The following is a 21226-nucleotide window of genomic DNA, read 5'->3' as shown; positions in this document are numbered from 1 at the left end:
ACCTCACAGGACAGGACAAATGACCTTACTTCCTTCTCCATGTTAGGCCACCAGAAGCGTCTTTTCAGGAAGTCCAGGGTCCTCCGAGCTCCCGGGTGGGCGGTGAGAGGGGAAGAGTGACCCCACTGGAGAACCTTGGCCCGGGCTTGATGTGGGACGTACAAGAGGCCTGGTGGCCCCGTCCCAGGACCGGGGTCCTGGCGTTGGGCTCGTCGGACAGCCTCCTCAATATCCCAGCGGACAGGGGCCACAATCCGGGACACAGGGATAATAGGCCCGACTTCATTCTCCCTGTTAGTGGCAGAGAACAGTCTGGACAGTGCGTCAGGTTTGGTGTTCTTGGAGCCGGGGCGGTATGAGAGGGTGAAGTCAAACCGACTGAAAAACAGGGCCCACCTAGCCTGTCGAGGGTTCAGTCTCTTGGCTTGCTGGAGGTACTCCAGGTTCTTGTGGTCAGTCCAAACCAGGAATGGATGTTGTGCTCCCTCCAGCCAGTGCCTCCACTCCTCAAGGGCCAGTTTGACCGCTAGCAGTTCTCGATCCCCCACATCGTACCGGGACTCAGCAGGACTCAGGCGGTGGGAGAAGTAAGCGCAGGGGTGCAGCTTTCCTTCCGAACGTTGAGAGAGCACCGCGCCGACACCACTGTCCGAGGCGTCCACCTCCACGATGAATGGTTGGGAGGTGTCCGGGAGAACCAGAATGGGTGCCGTGCAGAAGCGGTCCTTGAGGTCTTTGAACGCCTTTTCTGCCTGAGGAGACCAGCCATAAGATCCACCTGTCCCTTTGGTGAGGTCTGACATGGGTGCTGCCACAGAACTGAAGTTCCTGATGAACTTGCGGTAGAAGTTAGCGAATCCTAAGAACCGCTGAACCTCCTTAACGGACTTGGGAGTAGGCCAGTCCCGGACGGCCAGGGTCTTGGCAGGGTCCATTTGGAGTTGGCCTGTCCGTACAATAAATCCCAGAAAGGAGACCTCGGGAACATGAAATTCGCATTTCTGGGCCTTGGCGAACAGATTGTTCTGTAGCAGCCTCTGGAGAACCTGGCGGACATGGTGGCGGTGCTCCTGCACGGTCTTGGAAAAGATAAGGATGTCGTCGAGGTAGACAAAAACGTATAGGTTAATCATGTCCCTTAAGACGTCGTTGATTAGGGCCTGAAAAACAGCTGGTGCGTTGGTGAGTCCGAAGGGCATCACCTGGTATTCGTAGTGCCCAGACGGGGTGTTAAAGGCAGTCTTCCACTCGTCTCCCTGTCGGATACGGATGAGGTGGTATGCGTTCCGTAGGTCCAACTTGGTGAAGACGGTGGCGCCTTGGAGCAGGTCGAAAGCTGTGGACATCAGCGGAAGGGGATATCGGTTGCGCACAGTGATCTTATTCAGGCCCCTGTAATCAATACATGGTCGGAGCCCCCCATCCTTCTTGCCGACAAAGAAGAAGCCGGCTCCAGCAGGTGAAGTGGAGGGTCGAATAAACCCAGAGACCAGGGCATCTTTGAGGTATTCCTCCATGGCCTTGCGTTCTGGCTGAGAGAGTGAAAACAGTCTGCCACGAGGAGGGGTAGTCCCAGGGAGCAAGTCGATGGCACAGTCGTAGGCCCGGTGCGGAGGAAGAACGGCGGCCCTGCTCTTGCTGAATACCTCCTTGAGATCCCAGTACTCTGTGGGAACTTGAGATAACTCGGTGAGATCAGGGGGCTCGGCAGGAGACACAGGAGAGCTAGAGAGCAGACAAGAGGCATGGCATGCAGGGCCCCATTCCACAACCTGGCTTGTTACCCAGTCTATGCGAGGGTTGTGGCGAGTAAGCCAAGGAAGGCCTAGAATAACTGGGAACTCAGGTGAAGGAATCAGGTGCAGGGATATTTCTTCCTTGTGACCTTGAGACTGGAGGAAAACTGGAGAAGTAACTTGGGTGACTCTTCCATCACCTAACGCTTGGCCATCGAGGGCAGACACAGACAGTGGGACTTCAAGAGGTGCAGTCGGAATATTGATGCTTTGGGCGAAGTGAATATCCATAAAGTTCCCAGCCGCCCCTGAGTCTATCAAAGCTTGACAAGAGTGGACAGACTCACCCCAGGAGATGGAGACCGGGATGTAGATTCCTTGACCAGGGAGTCCGGGAGAGAGGGTAGGCCCCGTCACAACCCTCCCTCGGCTGGACGGGGCGGTCCTTTTCCCAAGAGTTCGGGACATGATGCTCGGAAGTGACCAGGCTTGCCACAGTAGATGCAGCACTTGTCCCTCCTTCTGCGCTCCCTCTCAGATGCGGAGAGGCGAGTACGACCCACTTGCATGGGTTCTGGACAGTCACTGAAGGAGGTAGACGGTCTCCAGGTAGAGGTAGGGAGGCTGGGGGGGCTCAAGGCTTGGTGGCGTTCTCTCATCCTGTTGTCCAGACGAATAGCATGTGAGATGAGGGTTTCGAGGTCACTTGGGCATCCAATAGAGGCCAGACCGTCCTTGATGGGGTCAGACAGACCATGGTGGAAGGCTGACACCAGGGCAGTCTCGTTCCATCCACTTACTGCTGCGAGTGTTCGGAACGAGATGGCGTAATCTGCGACGCTTCCTCCTTGCCGGATGGACATGAGCTTTCGGGCTGCGTCGGTACTGATGTCTGCCTGATCGAAGACCCGAAGCATCTCTTCAGAAAACAGCTGGAAATCAAAGCACTCAGGTCCCTGTCTTTGCCAGATAGCAGTAGCCCAGGCTCGCGCCTTACCAGCTAATAAGGTGATCACAAAGGCAATCTTGCGGCGATCCGTAGTGTAGGTGGTAGGCTGAAGCTCAAAGGTGAGTTGACACTGGGTAAGGAACTCTCGGCACTCACTGTGCTTGCCGTCATACCTCTGTGGTGCAGGAAGGCTGGGTTCGCGAGGTGAAGAAGGCAGCATTGCAGGAGGCACTGGAGCAGGAGTGGGAGCTGGATCAGGAGCAGGAACTGGATCAGGAGCAGGAGATGCAGGCAGAGATGTCAGCTGTGCCAGGGTTTTCCCAATTTGCTGAAGCAGTTCCTCGTGGCGAGCGAGGGCCTCACGTTGGCTGGTGAGCGCACGTCCATGAGCGTCCATGGTCGCTCCGAAGCGTGTCAAAGCTGCCATAATTCCCTGAAGGTTGGCCGGGTAGACAGTTGAAGCAGCCTCTGCTGAGTCGGTCATGACGGAGTCTTTCTGTTAGGGTTTTGCTGGGATTCGAACCTGGTTCGTTGGTGTGATAATCCAGCAAACCCCCACTAGGCCACCAGGGGGATGACTCAAATGCAGAGGCGTGAGGCGGAAGTAGAAAAAGAATCAAAAGGTTTATTTAAACTATATACACTATATACAGGGCAAAACAAAAGACAAAAAAAAACCAAAGAGTATAATCCAAAAGAAAAGCAAAGTGCAAAAATTCAAAAGCTAAGAAGATCAAAAAACACAGTACAAAGGAAACTGGAGATAAACATAACAGCACAAAGACTCCGTGACAAGAGGACTGAACTCAGGGGTATAAATAGACAAACTAATTAAGGACACAGGTGAAGATAATTAGGCAATTAACACAAACACAAAACACAGGAACAGTGGCGGCCTCTAGAGGCCAAAATAAACACGACATGAAAAGGAAATAACAGCGGCCTCTAGAGGCCAAAACAGTCCTAGTCCTAACAGGTAGGCCTAGTCTCTCTCTCCTCTTTGTCATCCTCTTTGGTACCCTCTCTCTCCTCTCTCTCATCCTCCCTGGTAGCCTCTCCTTTCTCTCTCTCATCCTCCTTGGAGCTTCCACCCTCAACAGTTTCTAGAGGTAAAATATTTTATTACAAAGTAGGCCTGGCTACATTAACAGGGGTCAAAATCAACCATTTCACAATTAACCATTTGAAAAATATTTAATGACTATCAATCACAGAAAGGAATAATGAAAGATGAGCAAATTGGATAACATATCCCAAAGCTTACAAGTAGGCCTGGGCCTAAAGTTTGACACACTTTCACATTTGTCAAACTTTCACATTTTTTTAATTGTTAATAAATAATAGTAATATTTATTTTATTATTATTATTATTATTAGCCTATCACACTCCCAACCAGAGATACGAAAGTAGGAATTCCATCGCTCTTCTCCCAACCACGTTACGTCATCTGCCCAGGGGGCTGAAATTCCATTTATTACTGATAAACCAAAATGATTGTTTACGGGATGGAACTGGGCCTCAATGAGAACGGAGTTATGGCTTTCCCAAAATCTGAACATAGAAGCATCACCACAGTGAGTTTTTCAGTGTATTTTTTTGTCTTGTTTTTCATAAATGTCCTTTCAGTACTCGATTTAGAATGTTACAAAAAAAATTGACACCCTCCCAACCACGTAACATTAGCCTATCTGACCTGGGGGCTGACACGTTTATTACGGATAAACCAAAAGGATTACAACGTTCCCTGGATATAGAACTGGACCGAGAAGATTTCAAAATCTTAACGTGTAAGCAACAACAATAAAACAGATGTTGTTTTATTTATTTAGGGCTTATTAGGCTACTTTCATTAATTGCGCTTTTCATACAGGCCTATCATTTTTCACTTGAGCAAGGGAATTGTTTGAAGAGTATCCAGTCTAAGCGAAAGTTTAATGTTTTGCAACAGACTAACCTCAAAACACCCCATTTATAGCCCATTCGTTACATTAAACTCTATCTAGCTGGCAATTTCACATGCCGTCGTATCTACACGGGATGATTTCCAACAAAATAAGGTTTAATTAACAAGAGGCAGCGTTCCACGGGCTTTCAGCTAACCGGAGTCCAGCTCAGCTCAGCGCAGCTCAGCAAGCGTGCTTAAAACATTTGGATATGATTGCGGGCCAATGTGCTATTCTTTGCTTCATTGAGATATATGCAACACAGTGTTATTAAACCGATATGTTTATGAAATAATTCAATGCCCTGTGCATTTCAGTGTTCACTCAGTGTACCCTGCTATCCCCTACTTTATAATTATGAATGGCGCGTCGCGCGTGCTGGGGTTACATTACGGGGCTGGAAAAAAGTTATCTGTGTCTTACCTGGCTCAGCTGCCCCACTGCCTTCACCACCTGCTGCATCATCTAAATCTTTTCTAAAATATCGATGCAGTGAGCCCCTGAGGCTCTTGGCTTCTTCATCTCGTTTTCTCTTTTCTTTTCTTTGCTCCTGATTTGTGCATTTTGGCAAACGGGCTCGCACGCTTATTGTCGAAGCGTTATGATGGAATAGTGCCGTGTTATTTGGCGCCTTAATCAAAGACCAAACCATTTCTGCATTAGGGGTGGTAGGTGGGTTCTTGAATCTATTTTCGAAGACAATAAAGGCAAAAGAACCAGAAATCATTCATTGAATGCAAATATAGCACATTTTTCTCCCCCAAATCAACACATTTTGAAATGAAACAGAATGATTAATGGCATCTTCATGAGGGACCAGTTCTGGGCCCCCCCTCATGCCTGGGCCCGGGACAAAATACCCGGTTGTCCCCCCCTGTCGACGGCCCTGATTTGGAATTTTCCAGATCTAAAGTAAAGTTCTGCAGCTACCTTCTTGTGACTTTGTCTCTCTCTGCAATTGGTGCCAGTTCATCCATTGTGGTGGCTCAGGGGGTCTTACACTGTGTCTCAGTCTGGAGCTCTGGGTTCAAGCCCCACTCTGCCTGACAATAGTAAGGGATGATTTACTACTTGACTTAAGAGCATAGAAATTTACAACTTGTTGTATCTGCAAAGTTATCTCTTGGGTTTGTGAAAAAGTTAAGGCAAAATACACTGTGGGTGTGCTATTTATTTCATAATATCATATTTAAATACAATCACCAAGGACTAGGGGCTCCCAAAACAGCCTCAATTCCTCATGGCATGTTTTCCAGATAATGTTGGAAACATTCCTTTGTGATTCTGGTCCATGTTGACAGTTACATTATGCGATTCCTCCAGATTTTTCAGGTGCAGACTGTGAATCTTCTCTTTTACCACATCCCAAAGGTGTTCTGTTGGATTCTGATCCGGTGACTGAGAAGGCCACTGAATAATTCTGAACTCATTGTCATGTAACCAGTTTGAGACAACTTTTTGCTTTGTGGCATGGTGTGTTATCATGCTAGAATTAGTCATTCGAAGATGGGTAACTTGTGTGCATGAAGGGATGCACACAGTCAGAACAATGCTCAAATAAGCTGTGGCTTTCAAGTGACTTAGTATTAATAGGCCCAAAGTGTGCCAAGAAAATACAGTGGTGCTTGAAAGTTTGTGAACCCTTTAGAATTTTCTATATTTCTGCATAAATATGACCTAAAACATCGGATTTTCACACAAGTCCTAAAAGTAGATAAAGAGAACCCAGTTAAACATGAGACAAAAATATTATACTTGGTCATTTATTTATTGAGGAAAATGATCCAATATTACCTTTGAGTGGCAAAAGTATGTGAACCTCTAGGATTAGCAGTTAATTTGAAGGTGAAATTAGTCAGGTGTTTTCAATCAATAGGATGACAATCAGGTATGAGTGGGCACCCTATTTTATTTAAAGAACAGGGATCTATCAAAGTCTGATCTTCACAACACGTTTGTGGAAGTGGATCATGGCACGAACAAAGGAGATTTCTGAGGATCTCAGAAAAAGCGTTGTTGATGCTCATCAGGTTGGAAAAGGTTACAAAACCATCTGTAAAGAGTTTGGACTCCACCAATCCACAGTCAGACAGATTGTGTACAAATGGAGGAAATTCAAGACCATTGTTATCCTCCCCAGGAGTGGTCGGCCAACAAAAATCACTCCAAGAGCAAGGCGTGTAATAGTTGGCGAGGTCATAAAGGACCCCAGGGTAACTTCTAAGCAACTGAAGGCCTCTCTCACCTTGGCTAATGTTCATGGGTCCACCATCAGGAGAACACTGAACAACAATGGTGTGCATGGCAGGATTGCAAGGAGAAAGCCACTGCTCTCCAAAAAGAACATTGCTGCTTATCTGCAGTTTGCTAAAGATCACATGGACAAGCCAGAAGGCTATTGGAAAAATGTTTTGTGGACGGATGAGACCAAAATAGGACTTTTTGGTTTAAATGAGAAGCGTTCTGTTTGGAGAAAGGAAAACACTGCATTCTAGCATAAGAACCTTATCCCATCTGTGAAACGTGGTGGTGGTAGTAGTAATATCATGGTTTGGGCCTATTTTGCTGCATCTGGGCCAGGACAGATTGCCATCACTGATTGAACAATGAATTCTGAATTATACCAGTGAATTCTAAAGGAAAATGTCAGGACATCTGTCCATAAACTGAATCTCAAGAGAAGGTGGGTCATGCAGCAAGACAACCTTAAGCACACAAGTTGTTCTACCAAAGAATGGTTAAAGAAGAATAAAGTTAATGTTTTGGAATGACCAAGTTAAAGTCCTGACTTTAATCCAATCGAAATGTTGTGGAAGGACCTGAAGCGAGCAGTTCATGTGAGGAAACCCACCAACATCCCAGAGTTGAAGCTGTTCTGTATGGAGGAATGGGCTAAAATTCCTCCAAGCCGGTGTGCAGGACTGATCAACAGTTACCGGAAACATTTAAAGTCAAAGTCCTTCCCCCACCATGTGGTGCTGATCTCCATTTCTGTAGCCCTTGGCCTCTCACCTATTACGTAGTTAGGGTTACAGTAGGGGGCTAGTCCTCTGGTAACCACAAGAGTTTGAATCCCCACTTGCATCTGTATTGCAGCGTTCCTTGCCAGACGGCAGTAGGTGCCATTTTTATGATGGTCTTTGGTATGACCCAACCATGAGTAGAACTCACGATCTCCTGATCGAGAGGCAGACACACTAACCACTAGGCCAACTTGCAGTACCAGAAGTGTTTAGTTGCAGTTATTGCTGCACAAGGGGGTCACACCAGATACTGAAAGCAAAGGTTCACATACTTTTGCCACTCACAGATATGTAATATTGGATCATTTTCCTCAATAAATAAATGACCCAAGCATAATATTTTCTTGCATTTGTTTAACTGGGTTCTCTTATGGCCCTTTTCCACTACCCTTTTTCAGCTCACTTCAGCTCGCTTCAGCTCACTTCAGCCCGACACGGCTCGCGTTTCGACTACCAAAGAACAGCACGACTCAGCTCGCTTCAGCCCTGCTTAGCCCCTAAAACTCGCACGGTTTTGGAATGGGGCTGAAGCGAGCCAAACCGAGCTGAGTGAGGCTGGGGGCGTGAGCAGACACTCCCCTGTGCACTGATTGGTGAGGAGGAGTGTCCTCACATGCCCACACACGCCCCGCGAGCACGCTGGGATCTATAAACACCGTAAATCCGGAAGAAGAAGAATTACGAGAATTTCTGAAGCCTTATGCGCTTCGCCTCATCTATACGCTCTTGCCAGTATCTGTTGGCGTTGTCGGTGACAACAAGCAACAGAACCAAGACCAGCAACACTAACGACTCCATGTCCTCCATGTTTATTGTTTATTATTCGGGTCGTGAGACTACCGCTTAAAAGCTCACTGATGTCACTGTTTGCGCTGCTTAACGACATCACGTGACGTCCACCCACTTTCGCTAACTCCACCCAATGTGTCCACCCACTTCCAGCCAGCACGGTTCAGCGCGGTTGTAGTCGAAATGCAACGCCAACAGCCCCGCTCAGCTCGACTCAGCCCAACTCAGCCGCGTTTGTAGTGGAAAAGCGGCATTTATCTACTTTTAGGACTTGTGTGAAAATCTGATCATGTTTAGGTCATATTTATGCAGAAATATAGAAAATTCTAAAGGCTTCACAAACTTTCAAGCACCACTGTCCTCTCCTCCACCAGCCTGGACTGTTGACATAAGGGAATTTGGGCTCATGGATTAATGCTGATGGCTCCAAATTTTGACCCTACCATCTGTGTGCCTCAGTAGAAATTGAGATTCACCAGACCAGGCAACGTCTTTCCAGTCTTCAGCTCTCCAATTTTGGTGAGCCTGTTCCCACTGCAGCCCCAGACTTCTGTTCTTTGCTGATAGAAGTGAAACTCGCCATGATCTGCTGTTGTAGCCCATCCATCTCACAGTGCAACGTGTTGCACATTCTGAGATGCTTTTCTCCTCACAGCAATTGCAGAGTATTTTACAGTTATTGTAACCTTTCTGCTGGGCTGCCAACTCTCACGCAATGAGCATGAGACACACGCATTTGATTGTCTTCACACGCTCACACGCCATACCTCCGATTTCTCACGCTAGAAAAAAATCTAGTTTATCTATCTAATCTAGGCTACCCATTGCATCGCGCCAACCACTTGTGATTGATCAATTACACCTTACGCACGGCTAAACAGGCAGAGAGGTGTTCCCTTCTGTACACACTCCCCTATGGTAGGTGGCGCATCTAATGATGCTGCACTCACCGGAAGTTGGATAATTGCCTACCATCAATTTAGAGGAAGAGGGGAGAGAGAAGAAGGTATCCGAGTTGAAGACGGGTGTCTCAGACAGGTTTGTACATATGCACGCCAATGTGTGGTGGTACTGGCATAATTATGAACTTGTATAAAGTTTCTTAATCGTTTTAGCCTATAAGTGTTGTGAGAATATTTAATGCCATATCGAGAGCTGCGTACTAGGCATGCTAAATCATTATAGGCCTACTGCCGTGCCACAGCCTCTATCTTCCCCAACAAGCAGCACGGGAGAGCACCTCCTTAGCACACGTTTATTAAGGCGCATTTTTAGTTTGTTTACTGTATGTTATCATACTTTATGACTTTATTTGAAGCCATACTGGAAATGTTGTAAAATAAAGCAAGTAAGAGATAATATTACAAATGCAAGAAGAGCCATTAGCCACCATACCTATTGTTTATTTACAGGGTATTTATTTTTAATTATTTATGATGTATGTAATTGCTCAGTTAAAGTAAATAAAGCATGGTCACCTGTAATATCAAAGAACTTGAACTTGTGAATAATTAAAAAAAAGACAGAGAGCAATATACTGAGGAGACACGGTTTCAAAGAGGGCAAGACAGGTAGAGAATATTTGTCAGATAACAGGCCCTGACGAATGCTCTATTACTAATAAGAAACATAGATAAGAAATAAATTAATAAGAAATATATTAATATAGCTTATTTAAGTATGACCAAAATTTTTAAGCCCAACTTTGTGTGCACATTCCCACCTATGGCCAAGGTTCAGCTTTTTGTGTTTCAATACTGTTCAAACTTAATCATTTTAATGTTTCTTGTAGCACATGCACATTTTGCTTACTGTTTAAGCATTTTATTTGTTCTTTTGCTGTTGATATTTTTCCCCATGCCAATCTTCTGCTGAACCCAGTGGTGGGGAAAGCCCTTAAATGCATAATGAATAGTCAGTGAGGGACAATCTTATTTTTTGCAACCGTTATTAAAAACTTAACATTTAGTTTCAATTCAGAAGGTGTTTAGGCTTAGCTGATTGAAATATTTTCAAACATGAACTTGCCTTTAAATCTGAAGCACAGGTCTATAGGGCTACAGGAACATTGGCAGCCATCTGTAGTTTTCTAGTGTGGGGGCTTTTAAGCCAAAACTTGGGGCTTTTGTTGGCCACAAGCTGAAGGCCTGGCAAGTCAGGGTGTGTAAGAATGTAGGTATGGCACAGCAGGCCACTCCAAAAATCCACCAGAATGCAGGAACATCTACTAAATCCAAAATCTCACCCCCCCCCCCCCCCCCCCCCCAATTGTCCATCTCCAGCTGGACAACCCACAAACAAAACACCAGAATGCAGGGGGACAAGTGAATATCAAACTGAATACAAAATTCCCACTTACTGCATGGTGTGCGGAAAAATTTTGCCGTCCACCTCCCCCCCCAAAAAAAAATCTCACTCCAAGGAATTTCGAAAAGTTGGCAGCCCTGTTTCTGTCACCTCAAAGCAGTCTAAGCATTCTCTGTTGACCTCTCTCACGAACAAGGAGTTTCCATCCACAGAACTGCTGCTCACTGGGTGTTTTTCTTTATTGCATTATTCTGAGTAAACTCAAGACTGTGCACCTGAAAATCCAAGGAGATCAGCAGTTATAGAAATACTTCAATTAGCCCATCTGGCACAATCAATCATGCCATGGCCAAATCAAAAATAGTTTTATTTAGACCACAGCAGAAAGATCTGGTGTGCTCGGGGGGGGGAATGTAGCTTCCACTACCGTGCTACTTGATCAATAAAAGAGCTTTGTTACTGAAAAGCTATTTGATTCAGAAAATAGATGTTACCACCACGCTACTGAAAAATGTAGTTAAACTAGTAACGCTGTTACTTATAGACCCTTTTCACGTGACGTCACGACAAACGCAGCCACCATTTTGGACATGAACTACCAGTAGTCTACCACAGCCAACAACGAGGAACGACGGCGAAGCATCGAAAGGAATATAGCCATCAAAGAAAGTTTTTACTTTCAGCAAGACTTCCATCATGCCATTATATTGTTGTGCACCTGGATGTAGTAACCATCAACACACAAGGCAAGATTTATCATTTTATCGGATCCCGACAGATGCTGACCGACGGAGAAGATGGATGGTCTCTAAAATATTGGCAAAATGATGTTTATTGACATAGCAATCGTGTGTAACGGGAAGCATTTGCATATCCGAAGTGTTGTGTTTACATCAAAGATAAAATAAACCGATATGACAACGACTGCTGCTGCCAGGTTGGGGACACAAACTAGTAGAAAGGAAGTTAGGCTTCTCATGTGTTTGGAGATCCGCGCTCTGAGGCAAGCGCAAGCACCTCCCCCCCCCAAGGGAAAAAAAGGGACCCCCCGAAAATATCGGCATAGTTCGAACACTGGGTTGGAGAAAGTAATGGCAAATAGTGAGTGCACAAACCATAGAAGGTAAACTGTACACAGCACCAGGGCAGTGTGATGGTATGTCTACTTTTAGATTGTGTTAGCTTATCAATGAACACACTCGTCACTCGACGAGTTTCACGTCTTTACGACGGATACTTAAATGTGTGTTAGGTATTATTGTTGCAGTCTAAGCAGTCATGAGATGAGCGAGAACCGAAAGGGTCTGTGCCATAAACCTAACTGTTTCTTCATGTCCAAAACGGCGGTCACGTTTACGAAGGTCACGTGAGTGAAAAGGGTCTATAGCAAAGCTACTGCCTAACATTGCTTGCTAGCTCGACTTGCTGAGGAAACTGGGATTGTTTGCTAGGAGTTGTGGGATTTGGTGTTGGATTTATGGATTCTATGCAGACTGGGACATGATTTTTAATTGCACTATAGACTATAACTACCAAGTAGAATAGCAATACACTATCAATTCACCTCACACACAAGCACTCACTTCACACAAACAAGTGGCTCTGTCTCACACACATGCAAAACTATTGCACAGGTGTTACTGCAGGAAATTCATTCATCACACAGACTTTTTTTTTTTTTAATGGTACATGTGATTTACATATTGTACTGTATAGCCTTGTGGTTAATCCAGAGCCCATCATGTGAACATTGGGTGCAAAGTGGGAATACAGAATGAATGGGGCACCACTCCATTGCAGACCCTTGTTTACGTTGATTGAGATTTCTTTCATAAATAAATGGAGGTGTTTAATGGATGTGTTGGAGGTGTGCAGGAATTGATTACTTAGCCTGGGCAGGAAGGCCTGCCCAAAGCCAGTTGATTGACAGCTTTGTCACTCAAGCAAATTAAAAAGAAATAGGGGAAAAAAGTAATAAGGAAAATCAATAGGGAATAATAAAAGCAATAAAGAAAATTAATTTTCTTATTCTTTTGCAGATTCATTTTTTTATCATACTCCTGTGACTTCATAGGTGCTCATGCTAAATTGGAAAATAAAACACCCAAACTGTCTTGGTAAATCAAGTCTATTAAAGCAGTTAGAGTCCTGGACTGTTTATTTCATAGGAGATGAATGTCAAAAGAGAAATCCATGTGCATTATAAACACTGTAGAAAACTTGAATTGGTGCTATTCAGGAGACAGATAGGTGGTGATTAATTACTGGAAGGATCAGAAGACTCAGGAGTTTGTCGTGAAAACTCGCTTACTAAAAAAAAGTCAAAGGTTAAAGAGTTGCAGAAATGTAGACTTGTATTGAATCAAACAATAAGAGACAAGTCAGTCAGCAGAGTGATCTTCCATCAATCATAGGGTTTCTCATTTTATACAGTTTCAAAATAAGTTTATACCCAATAATCATTGGTTAACGTGTTTCACCAGACCTCATTAACATTTTCTTTTGGGCAGTACATATCACGCGTCTCATATTTTGTATCAACTGGGCCAAACATTCCAGTACATGAATGCATGATTCAGGAAGAGTTCAAAGCATATAAGTAATACAGTTTGAACAACTGTCAGGTACACGAGGGAGGTGGATGTAAGTGCAGAAGTTTCAGTTTAATGATGAGTGCAGTGATGTGCAAAACTATACATACACGCGTGCATGTATGTATAACGGCAGGCTAGATTAAAAAAAAAACGTGATAACAGGCAAAAGGGTCGGGCGAGGCGCAAACAGGATATCAGAGGCAAATCTAGAACAGGAACGAGAAACCAGCACAAGAATCGAGAAACAGGAAATCAAGAACACGGGTAGAAAGGCTCGGTAATGCGTACTTGCGTATCGTGATACTTCATGATGCGAATGCATCAGCACAGTCCTTAAATAGGCAAACACACAGTTCCTTAATTAAGTCCAGGTGTGCCTTGTTCACAGCTCACATGCTGGAGTCCACTCAGCATGCACACAGCCTGAGACATGCCTTCAGGTGCACGCGCCACAGCACGCAGGACCAACAGAACCCCGTCCCAAAGAGCTCCCACTGGGAGCGAAAATTCATCATACTTTGCTCCAGTAGGGGTTCAGGCTCATGACACTACTTGGGTTCTTGGCTAGGAGTGGGCTTGAGCTTAGGACTTGACTTGGGTTCTGGGCCAGAATCATGCTCAGACTCTGGACTTGACCTGGGTCTTGGACTTGGCTTGGATCCGGAGCTGAAGGTGGACTCAGGCTCCAGGTTGGATTGGAGCTCTGGCGACGACTTGAGCTTTGGGCTGGACTCTGGTTCCAGCTCAGGAGATGACTTAAGCAGGAGTTCTGGAACTGGCTTGGACGTAAGGCTGGGCTCGAGCTCCAAAGATGACTTGGGCTCTGGAGATGACTTAAGCTCTGGACTTGGCCTGGGCTGTGGACTTGGCTTTCTTTCGAACTCTGGACTTGGCTCAGGACTATATTTGGGCTGTGGACTTGACTTGGACACAGGACTTGGCTTTAGTTTGAACGCCAGACTTGGCTTAGACTCTGAACTCTACTCAGGCATGGGCTCGAGCTCTGTCAGTGTGTTGCTTTGGTCCTGGTTAGGACCTGGCGGCAGGATGACAGCTTCTTCATAGCCAGGCAGCGGCGGGACGACGCAGACGCCTCCGTGGCCAGGCAGCGGCGGGACGACGCAGACGCCTCCGTGGCCGGCTGAAGCTGAGGTTGTTCCAATGTCCTCTGACACAGGTTCTGGAACAGGCCCTGGTTCTAGCACTGGCCTTAACTCTGGTATCGGCACTGAAGCTGGCGTAGGTACCGACTCTGGCATAGGCTCTGCTGCTCTGGAGTAAGCACTGAGACAGGATCCGGAGCTGGCGCTGGCATAGGCTCTGACAATAGCACTGGAGCTGACTCCAGCACTGGTTCTGGAAAAGACACTTGTGCCGACTCCAGCTCCAGCACTGGTTCTGGAGCAGGTACTGGAACGAGCACAAGCATGGGTTCTGATACAAACTCTGGTTCAGGCATTAATCCAGGTGCTGGTTCTGGCTGAGAAACTAACTCAGGAGAGACAGCCTCCTCTGCTGTCTCTACAGCAGCCACTAGAGGGAGCTCTGGAGCGACAGCCTCCTCCGCTGAGTCGGCCACTGGAATGATTGCCCCTCCCCAAAAACTTTCATGGGATTCCTCCTCTTCCAAAGATTCAAAAATGAACTTAAGTACGGCAAAGAGAGTCTGAGCTTCGAAGGCATGGATGCTCGACTCTGATCAGGTAATCCACCCATCTGTGTGCCCGTCCAGTAATAAATGTTAGGATGAAGCTTACCCAGATGGGTTCTGGTGGCTTGAGCTCTTGGAGGTCCTCATAGAAGATTTCACACTGAAGATTGAATCCCCTAGGATGATATATTCCGTGGTAGGGTGCTGGGGGACTCCAGTCAAACTTCAGGCGAAAATATGAGGCGAGGGGCTGAGGCAGGGAAACCTGGAAGTGGTGTGGAATTGCATACTGAAACGCTTCCACTACATCCACTGTAAGGCGAAGTATTCTGTCAGATACGCGAGGGAGGTGGATGTAAGTGCAGAAGTTTCGGTTTAATGATGAGTGCAGTGATATACAAAGTGCAAAACTAATATATACACACACACACACACACCCTTACAGAAAAAACACATGAATTTCCCATGTATTCCACATGTGATCACATGTTACCACATGTGGAATACATGGTATCAGATTTTGTAACGTGTTACCATGTAGAGCACATGTAGAAAACATGTTACCACATGTGTAAAACATTCCCACATGTGATTCACATAAAATTGGGCCAAAACCACATGTTTCCCATGTGCAAATAACATGTTTCCCATGTGCAAAACACATTTACCACACATTTCACAGGTGAAAAATCACATGTGAAGTTCATTTGGTTTTTCTGTCAGGGCAGGCAAACAATCCAAAAAATGGCAGGCTAGATCAAAAACGTGATAACAGGCAAAAGGGCCGGTCGAGGTGCAAACAGGATATCGGAGGCAAATCCAGAACGAGAATGAGAAACAGGCAATCAGGAACACGGGTAGAAAGGCTCAGTCATACTTTGTTACGCAAATGCATCAGCACAGTCCTTAAATAGGCAAACACACAGTTCCTTAAGTTCAGGTGCGCCTTGTTCATGGCACGCATGTTGGAGTCCACTCGACGTGTGCACAGCCTGAGAGGCACCTTCAGGTGCACACGCCACAGTGCGCAGGACTGACAGCAACACACTATTCGGAGTATACAATACATGATTCAGAATGACTGCAGCCAAATCAGCATAAGATAAAGATTGCTACAGGTGCAGAGCCAGCACAACACATAATGTGATGCTTAATGCAGAATGAACAATGATTCAGAATGGCTTTGGCCAGACCACCAAAACATATGATAAAAAAATGATACAGATGCGGAGCTTAACACAACACAAGAACAATGCATGATTCAGAATGACTTGGCAAAAAATATTTGGCAATAAAAACATTTCAGTAAGATCAATTTCTTTTTTTATTTATATAGTCATTTTTTGCATTTCCCTGTTTACTGTAACTGATCATTCATAAAACAATTTTCATAGAAATCAACTATTAAATTATTTTATTACTTTGCTGTAGCAAGTGTTCTAGGTGGGTGGAGCACAGAAGCACAGCAGGCCAGTACTGAGTTCTCAATAACTCTTTTATTGTCAGCTTTTCAGCTTCTATACGTTTACTTATATACATATACACATAGGCCACACACACGTGTACTGATCGGGAGAGAGCCCGCTCTGCTCTCGCTCTCCTCCTTAAATAGGGTGCGGTCACTGGGGAAGACACACAAACACAGGTTAATTCACATCAGGTGTAGTGATTCTGCGACTTACCTTCCCTGACTCCGCCCTCCGGTCACAGACCGACGCTTGACCACGCCCCCACTGCCACATACCCCCACCGCCCGACTCAGGCCGGGCAGCCGTCCGGCCCGCAGCCGACTCCTCCCCCCCCTTGACGGGAGAGGAAGTCTGCCACGACCATCTGCGCCCCCGGCCTGTGGACCACCTTGAAGTTAAAGGGTTGGAGTGCTAGATACCAACGGGTGATCCGCGCGTTGGCATCTTTCATGCAGTGGAGCCACTGGAGGGGCGCGTGGTCCGAACAGAGGGTGAAAGGGCATCCCAGCAGATAGTAACGGAGGACGAGGACCGCCACTTGATGGCCAGGCACTCCTTCTCTATGGTGCTGTAGCACCCCTCACACACTGACAGCTTTCGACTTATATACAGCACTGGGCGGTCCTCCCCCTCCACCTCCTGGGACAAAACAGCCCCCAGCCCTCTGTCCGACGCGTCCGTCTGCAATATAAAAGGGAGAGAAAAGTCAGGGGAGTGTAACAGTGGCCCCCCACACAGTGCAGCCTTTACCTCAGAAAAAGCCCGCTGGCATTGCTTCATCCACTGGACCGGATCTGGTGCCCCCTTTGTAGTGAGATCAGTCAGCGGGCTGGTGATGTCCGAATAATTAGGTATAAACCTGTGATAATAGCCAGCCAGCCCCAGGAACTGTCTCACCCCCTTTTTGGTCTTGGGCCTCGGGCAGGCCGCAATCGCTGCTGTCTTGTTAATTTGGGGACGCACCTGCCCATTGCCCAAGTGGAAGCCCAGATACCGTACTTCCACCCGCCCAATCGCAAACTTCTTCGGGTTGGCTGTGAGACCCGCCCGCCTCAGCGACCTAAGGACGGCCCTCAGGTGTTGTAGGTGCCGCGGCCAGTTATTACTATAAATAATGATGTCGTCAAGGTACGTGGCAGCATAGGTGGTGTGGGGGTGGAGGACCCTGTCCATAAGCCGCTGAAACGTAGCGGGCGCCCCAAACAGCCCAAAAGGAAGTGTGACAAACTGGTGTAAGCCGAACGGTGTGGAAAAGGCCGTTTTTTCTCGGGATAATGGAGTCAAGGGGATCTGCCAATAACCCTTTGTCAAATCCAGTGTCGAGTAAAAGCGAGCCGTGCCTAGTCGATCGAGCAACTCATCAATACGAGGCATTGGGTACGCATCGAATTTAGACACCGCGTTGACTTTTCTATAGTCTACACAGAACCGGACCGGGTACCAAGACCACCGGACTGCTCCAGTCACTGTGGGACTCCTCAACAATGCCCATTTCAAGCATGGCCTCGAGCTCTTCCCGAACCACCTTTTTTTTGTGTTCGGGCAGTCTGTAAGGGCGGCTACACACTACCACCCTCGGGGGCGTCTCAATGTGGTGTTCTATGAGGTGGGTGCGGCCGGGCAGGGGCGAGAACACGTCAGAAAATTCTGTTTGCAACCGGGCGACCTCCGCGAGCTGGGTCGGTGAGAGGTGAGCTCCACAGGGGACCGGAGCGGTGGGTGATGCCAATTTTCCCTTTTGAACCTCCGGCCCCAGCTCCACCTTCTCAGGTACCACTGACACCAGCGCCACGGGGACCTCCTCGCTCCAACGTTTTAACAGATTGAGGTGGTATACCTGTAACGCCCCACCCCTGTCCGTTCACCTCACCTCATAGTCGACGTCCCCGACTCGCCGTGTGACCTCAAAGGGTCCTTGCCACCTGGCAATTAATTTAGAGCTCGATGTGGGCAACAGTACGAGTACTTTATCTCCCGGTGCGAACTCCCTGAGGTGCGTACCCTTGTTGTACAGGCAGGTTTGTCATTCTTGGGCCTGCCGCAAATTCTCCTGGGTTAGGTGGGCGAGTGTGTGGAGTTTTGGTCAATAACGTATTGGATTTCATTTTTACTTTGTGAAGGTCCCTCCTCCCAATTTTCCTGCAGCACATCTAGAATGCCGCGCGGCTTACGCCCATATAACAATTCAAACGGGGAGAACCCCGTGGAGGCTTGTGGGACCTCTCGCACTGAAAACAAGGGTTCGAGCCACTTATCCCAATTACGTGTGTCCTCACTTACGAATTTATTATATTTTTGAGGGTGCGATTGAACCGTTCAACTAAACCGTCCATTTGTGGGTGATAAACGCTGGTGTGGATCGGCTTAATACCCAACAACCTATACAGTTCCTTTAGTGTACGTGACATAAACGCTGTGCCTTGGTCAGTCAGAATCTCTTTCGGGATTCCAACTCGGGAGATAACGCGGAACAGCGCCTCCGCAATACTGCGTGCTGAGATATTGTGAAGAGCCACTGCTTCCGGGTATCGCGTTGCATAGTCCACTAGAACTAATATAATGCGGTACCCTCGTGTTGACCGATCTAATGGCCCGATGAGATCATCCCAATTCTTTCGAACGGGGTCTCGATTAATGGGAGAGGGCGCAAAGGCACTTTTGGAATGGCCGCTGGATTTACTAACTGGCGTTCGCGGCACGCCGTACACCACCTACGGACATCGCCGTGAATCCCTGGCCAATAGAACCGGGCCATTATTCGGGCTAGTGTTTTATCCTGCCCTAAGTGTCCAGCCATGGGATTAAAGTGAGCCGCCTGGAATACCAATTCCCGGCGGCTCTTCGGAATCAAAAGCTGCATAATTTGCTCTTTAGTTTGAGTGTCCTGCATCACTCGGTATAATCTATCCTTCATAATAGCGAAGTAGGGGAAGGACGGGTAGCGTTTGGCTGGAGCATTTGACCATCGATTACTCTCACTTGGTCAAATGCATGCCGCAGAGTCTCGTCTCGCGACTGCTCTAATGGAAAATCTGCGAGGGATTCCCCGAGAGAGCGAGGAGGAGCCGGCGGCTCCTCCCTCTGACGTGGAGCTGACGTAGACGGCTCTGTGACAGCTGCTCCCGCCAACGTGACACCGGGACCTCCCCTTATTAAACTTTGGCAGGACCCACTCTTCACTAGATGACTCATTAAATCCCGAAATCCCGGCCAATCAGTCCCCAAAATTATAGAGTGGGTGAGGCAAGGATTAACCGCCGCCTTTACTCTAAATTTCTCCCCTCGAAACAGAATGTGAACTGACACTAAAGGGTAGCTGTGAACATCCCCGTGGACACACAACACCTTCACCAATTGTGCTCCCCTCAATGCCTCGTCTTGCACCAGGCTTTGGTGGATTGAGGTCTGATTACAGCCGGAATCCACCAAAGCCTGATACGTATCCCCTTGGATACTCACCGGTATGTGATACGCTCCGGCCCAATCGAGGGCGGCTCCTGGCGCATCGGGGATCCGGACCACCGCGTCCACCTCCATCGCCGAGCACTGATGCTGGAGGTGCCCCGGGTCCCCGCAGCTCCAGGACACCGGCCCGGGCTCCCTCTCTGCACCAGTGTTCCGGATATCACTCACCTGAGGAGGGGAAGACACAGACACGGAAGTAGGAGAAGATAGGACACCGCGGGTGCAGGGAGCCGGCTGGGGTGGAGCCGGCCCCGCCTCCGCGGTCGGGAAATGGGGCGAGGGAGAGGAACAGAAGGGGGGAGAGAGAGGGGAGGGGAGAAGGGGAGACACGCTGTCCTGCCGTTGGAACGGCCACCATATGGTCCTCCGCCAGCTCAATGGCCTGATCCAGCGACGCCGGGCGATGGCACTGGACCCATTCCGCGGTTCCCTCTGGAAGTCGAGCGACGAACTGCTCCAGCGCCACCAGATCAATGATCTCCTCAGCATCGTGGTTGTCGGCCCTCAGCCACCGGCGGCAGGCGTCCCAGAGTTGCTGGCCAAACACGAACAGCCAGCCGACCTCCTCCAGGTGCAGTGTGCGGAAGCGCTGCCGCTGCTGCTCCAGAGTGCGACCCACGCGCTGGAGGACGGCCCTGCGGAGGTCTGCGTAGACCAGCCGGCTGTCGGCGGGGAGCTGCAGTGCAGCCAGCTGTGCCTCGCCTGTGAGGAGGGGGAGGAGGCGCGCCGCGCGCTGTTCCACCGGCCTACCCCACGCCTCTGCTGCCTGCTCAAAGAGAACGAGCAAGGCCTCGGGGTCGTCGTGTGGGCCCATCTTCGTCAGGGTGAGGTAGGAAGGGCCCGCGGCGGTGGAGGTGCCGGACCCCGCCGATGCGAGTAGGTGCCGGACCCCGCCAACGCGAGTAGGTGCCGGACCCCGCCGACGCGAGTAGGTGCCGGACCCCGCCGACGCGAGTAGGTGCCGGACCCCGCCGACGCGAGTAGGTGCCGGAACGCCCGGCGATCTTCCTGCTGCGCCAGCACCAGGGCCTCGAACCTTCGCTCCTGTTCTTCCCGGAGGGTGCCCAGCGCCTGGTGCTGGTTCTGTTGGGCCATGGCGAGGGCATGGACCAGGTCCTTGAAGGGGGAGGACTCCATGGGGCTGTTCTCTCCTGCTCTCCTCCCGTGTTTCGGCACCACTGTAGCAAGTGTTCTAGGTGGGTGGAGCACAGAAGCACGGCAGGCCAGTACTGTTCTCAATAACTCTTTTATTGTCAGCTTTTCAGCTTCTATACGTTTACTTATATACATATACACACA

At 48.2% G+C, this 21226-nt stretch overlaps 1 protein-coding gene across 1 annotated transcript in view; it reads left to right on the top strand.

Annotated features, from left to right (window-relative positions):
- Window positions 1-21226, top strand: part of LOC132888892 (cilia- and flagella-associated protein 46) — a 251873-nt gene that overhangs the window by 133776 nt on the left and 96871 nt on the right. The window lies entirely within an intron of this gene.

This window comes from Neoarius graeffei, chromosome 7, assembly GCF_027579695.1.
Source record: "Neoarius graeffei isolate fNeoGra1 chromosome 7, fNeoGra1.pri, whole genome shotgun sequence".
Classification (NCBI taxonomy): domain Eukaryota; kingdom Metazoa; phylum Chordata; class Actinopteri; order Siluriformes; family Ariidae; genus Neoarius; species Neoarius graeffei.
The sequence above is the reverse complement of the archived record's forward strand: the minus strand, read 5'-3'. Positions and strand labels throughout refer to the sequence as shown.